The sequence below is a fragment of the Micrasema longulum genome, unplaced genomic scaffold, assembly GCF_059751315.1.
Source record: "Micrasema longulum isolate JH-2025_06_02 unplaced genomic scaffold, ASM5975131v1 h1tg000661l, whole genome shotgun sequence".
In the NCBI taxonomy this organism is placed as follows: Eukaryota; Metazoa; Arthropoda; class Insecta; order Trichoptera; family Brachycentridae; genus Micrasema; species Micrasema longulum.
Genome location: NW_028277857.1, coordinates 660794 through 669076, shown reverse-complemented (window position 1 = coordinate 669076; position 8283 = coordinate 660794).

The following is an 8283-nucleotide window of genomic DNA, read 5'->3' as shown; positions in this document are numbered from 1 at the left end:
TAAGCATCTACTTTATGTCATTTTTTTCTAGATCCAAATTGGATAATATTGCATTTTTTTTCATTAAGTGTAAGTAAGTTTGTGTTTGTCCATTTAGTCAACATAGTTAGATCTTTGTTTATGTCATTGTTTGTAAATACGTCTGTTTGATTTTTATAGAATAGTCAAAGTTGTCAAAGTTGAGTTGGACTCAAAAGTGTTTGCATACTTTCGATTCCCCAAAGGTATGTTATTTTGTTGCTGTTTTGAAAACGCAAAAGAGAAAACCAAAATAGCACTGGAAAACCTCTTCAGTCTTAACTTTACAATACGTTTGTAAAATAAATTATATTTGTATTTAACAACAATTTTTTTAATTTTCGATACAGTCGTGGTCAAATTATTTTTAACCGATGCAAAAAAAATATTAATGACATTTAAATTAAATGCAATCGAGATCCCCTTTTCAACACCCAGTGGTGCATAGCATACTGCACTGGTAAACCAAATGCAGCTCAATTCGATTATCTGCTACATGAAATAAGGGTGTTCAGTCTTACGCTTCAAGTGTCAGTCCAGGAACAAGGAAATGTTGTAGTAGTCCAAGAAACCTTTAATATAAATATTTCATTCCACCCTGTCGAAAATCGAACCATGGATATTAAAAACGGTAGGTGAACGCGTCAACATCTACATTAAGTGGCAGATTTATCTTCATTCGATTTCCTTATTCAGATTGTTTACTTAAGAGCAGCTATCAAGTCGAAAACACTCGTCCAGGTTTCTGGTTCTGTTTCACACACAGAGCTGTAATCTTCATCCCCCTGGATACACAGTAAATATTTAAGCGAAGTGAAGTAAAGACACTTTTTTTCTTATTATTATTTTAATATAATGTAATAAATCGAAAGTGATGGTTTTTGAAAGGGATGAAAATATAACTAAATGTAAGATCAGTGTGAACGGAGATATTCTGATTTATTTGAGAAGTATGTTTACTAGGGATGGGAAGACCGTAAAAGATATTGAAAGCAGGATGAGTTCTGGGAACAGGGTGAACGGTGCGCTGAAATTTACTTTGGCATACAAATGTTTATCGCAGGAGGCTAAACTAACAGTTCACAATGGAGTTCTAGAGCCAACTCAAATGTATGGGAGTGATGTATGAAATTGGAAAATGATGATGAAAGTTATTTCGTTAATTTCATAGTCAGAAATAAAACGGTTTTTAGAAAACGTAAAAACCTGTTTTGATAAAAAAAATTGTGTGTAACAAACACTCTTGAACTTAATTCACTTTAGATTTTTGTCGCAACTTATAAGGTACATATTATTTATGTTTTTTAATTTAAGACACAATAAGTACACGATTTTCAGGCAACAGATTTTTTAAGCATAAAATAGTTTATCGAACGACGGTAAGTTTGTGGGAGTGTATAATAGTATTTAGAATTTTTTTTAAATAAAAAATCAAATACAATTATGTTTTCTGTTTTTAAATACAAGTATATCAATAAACCTTGTCTTTTGCTTAATGTAAGACAACGTTAAAGCTTCAATTTTAGCTCAGTCTTTTAAAAATTGCCGTTTACAAATGTTTTTGAAATGTGTTCTAAAATTTTTTACGATTTTATTTATGATCGCATTATTATTATTAGCATTTGAAATCAGATATAAATTATAAAAATAAAAATACCTATATAGTTTTATTCAACTTTTATTTATTTATTTTTACCAGTGACCGGGTTTCGTCGTGACTGACATCGTCAGATGTTAAATTTATAAATAAAAGTAGAATAAAACTACATACGTATTTTTGTTTTTATAATTAAAAAGCAGTTCCACGAAGAGTTGACAGTAGAAAAACTCAATCTATCAGAAATAAATGTATATTTTCGTCAGAATATTATCCAAGTTCCAACTTAAAACCGTAACAAAATTACCTTAGATGGAACTTCAAAAAGAATAAACCTTTTTTAATGTGGTAAATAATCAGAATTCAGCATTTTCATTAAATTCAAAATTAAGTCTATGTTTTCAAATAACACGAGAATTTCTCGTAAAAATTATGTTTGTACTACAAATTATTAAGATGCCCATTGAATCGTTTGCCTAGGTAGGTATATTCGTTGTTCCCAAAATTCTTTAAACAATGTTTTAATTTAAAACAGAACTTGCTCTATTGTGTAATAAACTTACCCTCGGGCTTTGCAGGATGGCGTTTTTGTTATTCGAACTTTTTTCCCCTTCAATACGGCCTTCTTAAAAGGACAGAGCGTATCTTTCAGCGAGGTAACTTGTCACGCACAAACTTCATCCCCCTAACCGTGGACTGGTTAATAGGGCGATGTTTACTACAGGGGAAAAAGTTACTTAACCGGGTTAATACAAATATTTTTATTTTTTTTTACGCTTTAAGCATTTATTTTGCGGTCAAAAATATCAATTATTTTTTTTAAATATTAGTATAGATTACATCACATACCTACCGAAATTTTAATGTCTACCAGTTTCAAGAGGTACCCGTCACTTTGTCAATACTCTAACTACGCTCTCACTAGTATAAACCTAAAATTATTTAAGATTGTCAACTTTACATGGTCGCTCGTCAAGTACCTCCGTTTAGTTGCAACAATTCACGTACCGTCTACTCATATAATGCTATTCTGAATCGACTCCATGTTCTCAACAATAACTATTCCGACGTTGCTGATATTTTTCACTTAAAGTATAGCTTATATAAATTAACGTTATTTACAATATTAATAATTCAAATACAAAATACACATATATTACAAAAAAATAAATGAAGGTACCGTAAACATTTTTTTATAAATAAGTGCATGTACATATGCATGCAAATGAGCATGCGTTCGCACGCATGTATAATTACACACACATATACACGCACACGCAAACTCACTCACGTCTCTATGTCTCCTCCATTTTTTCGTATCGAAAGAAAATCTTATGAGCAACTAGATATTGTGTTAACATTTACCTTGCAAACATTATTTTATTTGATCACAAGCCTTTAATGAAATGTCAAGCAGACAAAGGTGAACATTTTCAACACCTTCTGTTCGCGATCAATTTAGAGAATAAAACTGCTCGCGATGTTTGAGCAATTTTTTGTATCTTCTTGTTCACTTCATTTGAAAAAACGAATACAATTCACGTTAACACCTTATATTTCACATACGGCAAACACGATTTGAATTTCAAATATAAATTGGCTAGTTACTTTGTAAATGCGATCAAATTGAAAATCAGTCAATTGTTTATAACATCAAACAAATAGGCTTAAATAGTTCATCCAATTTAATTGAAATCGCTCAAATTCACCTGCTGATGTCATTTTTGAAGCGATCACGTCACTCCAGTGTTAAGCTTTTCCCGATAAAGACTTAAAACTGAAGTAATAAAATGTATTTAGGTACTTTAATTTATATACCGAATTGTTTATTTTGGCGGCCTCGTGATCAAATGGTCAGCGCGTTTTCCTACCATGAAAAAAGTCTCAGGTTTGATTCCAGATATAAAATATTAAACTAAATGTTATTAAATATTTATATTCAACCACTCACCGACTTTTCTTTGTCTATCGATTTTTAGACGTACCCATTTCTTCATCAGGGCACTAAATAAACCAACATGCAAATAATAAAATACAACCATCACCGTAGTATACATAATATTTACGAAAAAATACGTAAATTACAAGTAAAATAAAAGTTTCGTTTTAAGTTCAATGGGACAAATCACTTAATATTATTAAACTAATTTTAGTGCATGTTTGAACATGTTGGTGTTTGCATCCCCTTTAACCATTTATTATTTGTATGTAAGATTTAAACTTCTGTATTTTTACTAAGGTTATGATTTAAATTGACTAGTTGATTTGCGAACACAGAGAAATTATTATTATGAAGACACCTTCTATGTTTTTTTACACGAATATATGGAATGTTTAACGTGAATAATTTGGAAATATTCCACATTTGAAAAGCTTTAAAAATAATGTTCCTTAGATCAACAATAAAACAACCTTTCAATATAGTCCTTTAAAAGATGTGTCACTGTAATGGTCACCCTAAACCTTTTAAACTCACCTCTTCCCTCCACCCCATCTACCTTTTTTCAACTATGTATTTCTCAAACAACATTGAATATATTAATAATTCAATCGTTGCATGTGCTTATTAAAATGCATGTCATGTTGGTTTTATATTTTTGGTGAAGGTGTTTAGTGGGTTTTGCATGTTGGTTTGCGTGTTGGTTTAATTGATGTCCTGATGAAAAAAGGGGTACGTTTCGAAACCGGTAGACATAGAAAAGACAGTAAGTGGTTAAATACAAATATTTAATAACATTTAGTTACATGTTTGACCACAAAGCTAATGCTTTCAATATTTATAAAAATATTAACAAATATTTTCCTACCCTCACATACTTTACAGCTCCTAGACTGGTACCTAAAATCATAGACTAACCAACCAAAACAGACTCAAATAACCTGCAAGAGCAATATTATGTTACCAAAACTGAGTCAAATAAAAATAAATTGAAGTCCTAGGACTGGTTAAAAAATTAAGACGCCTGCTTAGGCGGAAGCACTCGTTAGTCAAATTTAACTGAGTAAAACTTGACAAAGGAACAATATTTTGAGGTTGTCCGAAATTTTGTAGACAATGACTGGATTTAACTCTCTGGGGAGCTGTTAATATTAAAATAAATAGACATAAATCTAGGCATCAACAGGGCTTATGACCTGTCATCGGCTGGTTTAACTGGCCACTTTACATACTTTGTAACATTAACCATTCGGGCCATATTTAAAACCTTATATTCCTTCGATTCTTTAATCTGTTGATGTTTGTGAAATAAAAGAGCTGAAACCTTTATTTATGCGGATGAGATTGATTTAATATGATTATTTTACTCACATACTAGGCAACTTGCTCTGAAAGAAGCCTGAAAATCTTATTTTGTTTATCTGAAAGCGACCACTTAAACAAGCCAATGACAGGTCATAAACTCTGTAGATGCCTCTTTTATATGACCTTCTCTAAAATGTTCTTCATTTTTGTTGTAATATGTTAATTAACAAAATAACTTTATTGATGCAGTAAAACTCCAATTACCCAAATTATTGAGTGCCAGACGTTATTCGGATATGCAGAAATCCGGATAATTGGATTTACCATAAAATCAAGGCTCACAATCAATTGATCACTTTTTTTGCTTTTGAAATAATAAAGCAAATTAAAAACTTATTTAAACATGTCCTGAAAGTTATTTGCTTTCACGAAGAAACTTATTCACCAGTTTAAAACTAATTATTATAACGTCTCTCTTATTTTTTAATTCCTCATAACGATTCGGATGACCGGAGTTCCAATAAACGGAGTTCTACTTTAGTTTAATCGAATTCTTTAGCCATGGAGTTACTTCGAGAAATATCTACAAAAAACATCCTTTAGTATATCTTGATAATATAAGCAGATATGCCGAACTTAAGGCTGTAGTCTGGTAAAACGAACGCAAAATTAAGAGATCATACGATTTTGCCATTTTAAAACGAATGTTTTTTTTTTACCTAAAACGATAAGGGCAAGTCTAAAAGTCATTTTAACGTTATAAAGATGTTGTTATAAATTAAATATTACAAACATAATTATCTTCTTTTTTAAAAAAAAAGAGAATACAATTCTATAAAATAAGGTTTTAATTCAAATATTTCAAAAAAATATTTTTTTAAAGTATTACCGAATGCATAATTTTACATAGAAATAAAGGTCAATGTATTTGATTTTAAATGCCTGTATTTCTTTTCAAAATCAAAAAAAATAATTTGGTTTCGTCTACTTTCATGTTCAATTTATTATCTTTAAATAATATCAGTAAGAATAACAATGCTTATTCATTATAGAGATCCTAGATACCCAAGTTAAGTCTGAATTTGAAATGGCGTTATTTGTCGGTCTAAAAGATTTTATACTTTAGTTACATACAACTTAAAGGTGTATTTTTACTATTGCTTTTATCTAATTTATGTTTTTTTATTATTGCGGGATTTAAAAAAACATTCGTTTTAAAAAGGCAAAATAGTATGATTTCCTAATTTTGCGTTCGTTTTACCAAACAACAGCCTTAACTTTATGCTGAAATCGATGTGAAAATATGATACGTTCTATAAGCTTAAGGAGAGTAAAAATGCCATGAATAGGTATCGAATAAATATTGAAAACTTTCTTTAATATTTGATAAGAAAATATTTTATTGCGCAAAAGAACTCATGCATAAATATTCTTACGTTATATTATTTATCTAGTTATCTGGCGATTAATAATATCTACAATCGAATAATTTACATGTTATGAATTCAAACTAATTTAACGCATCTGCTCTATAAATGAAGTAGAGTTTTTGAATTTTTAATTTTGAGTTTTTTATTTACGGCCTAAAATGGATAAAGTATTTTCCCTTTTTTAAACAAAATATAAATAAAGTGGTACAAATTCGTACCATAAGAGAAATGTAATATAAATAGGTGTTATTTTTCCAATACAATGTATCTACAAAAATAAGTGCGAAACCCGCATTATTAAGAAACCATACAAAAATTTGAAAAAAAAAGAAACTTTCTTTGCTATTATAATAATAATATTGAGTTTTTTAAAGGAGAAGTTTTTTTACATAGCCAAACGAGTGACAGTTCTTCGAAAAACTGATCTCTAGACGTAATGTTTTGTAACGAATTATTTTAAAAAAGCCAACGCTTCTCAAACATATAAATAAAGTATCTCAGGGTCTACTTGGATAGATATTTAAATTTTAAAAAACATACTCAATATGTAACAAAAAAAAAAAATCAAAAAAAAATTCACTTATGGGAAGATTACGAAATGTAAAAGATTTAAAAAGTAGTATTCTTATATATAAAACAATAATATGTCCACACATAAATTACTGTTCTTCCATGCTTTTTTTATGCAATGAAGGAGAAATCCAAAAGGATTATACGAAAAAAATATATATTTATTCTAATGTAGAAAGAATGCACAAAGAAATTGGCTTGCTCACAGTAAAGCAACAAATCAAATATAATGTGGCAATTTTTTTAATACATAAAATAATTAAGGAGATGAATAAAATAAAAACGATAATAAAATTTAACCAACAATATCATACATATAAAACAAAGGATAAAAAAAAGATAAGATTACCAATGAGGAAAAAAACAGAATCTAAAAACTCATTGTACAAGGGATTGAAGCTGTACAATGAGTTACCTGAAGAAATAAAAGAAATTGAACTATTTAAAATTAATTTGAAAAAAAATATAATTGAGAAATTTTGATAAAAAAATTGTAATATTATTAAAAGTTTATATTAGTTCTTAAAATGTTATGAATTAACTTAATAAAGCATAAATAAATAAACATGTCTAAATATGTAATAACAGTGATTAATTACAACAAATACATTCTTCTATAAGAAATTTACGAGATATTTTACATGTGGACGTATGTGTACCGTCGGGGAACAAAGGGTTAATATTAAAACAGTGCACCTCTAATTGTTGATCAGTGGTATATTAAGGCGATAATATGATTAAACGATGTCAAAGTCACGTTGTTGAATCAATTAACTGGTAAAAGAAAAAACATAAAATTTGGAAATTGTTTTTTTTTAGTAGTTGAAGTCAGCAAAGGGTTTCAGCTCATGTACTTCACGAAAGTCAAGAGATGGAAGAGTTAAGGGAATGTGAATGTTTAAATTAAGGCAGAATGGTGAATGTTACACAGTGTGTAAATAATCTACTTAAACCAGCTAACGACAGGTCATAAGTCCTGTAAATGCATAGGCTTTCATATTATCTTCTCGAAAATGTATTTCCTCTATTGCAAAAAGTTCAGATATATTTGTCAAAGATTTTTTCGTTAAAATCATTGGATCGTACCTAATTCATAGCAGTTTAGAAAATCACAAACAAATAAGATAGGGTTTGTTAGGAGATCACCTTCTTCATACTTTATTTTTTCAAAAAGAACTAAGAGAACGGTTAGGAGTAGCAAGCGCCACATTTAACTGAATAAAGGCTATCTGGAGATCGGATATTTACTCAGTGAAAACCGAATGCCGCCTATATAACACCTTCATAACACCTGCATAACACCTTTTCTCTTCTACGGATGCAAATCGTGGCAACTTATTAAGGCCCAAAACAGCAAAATTTTGAGTTTTGAGAATAGGTGTCTCAGAAGAATCTTGGGTGTGCTGTGGTAAAACTTTGTGAGG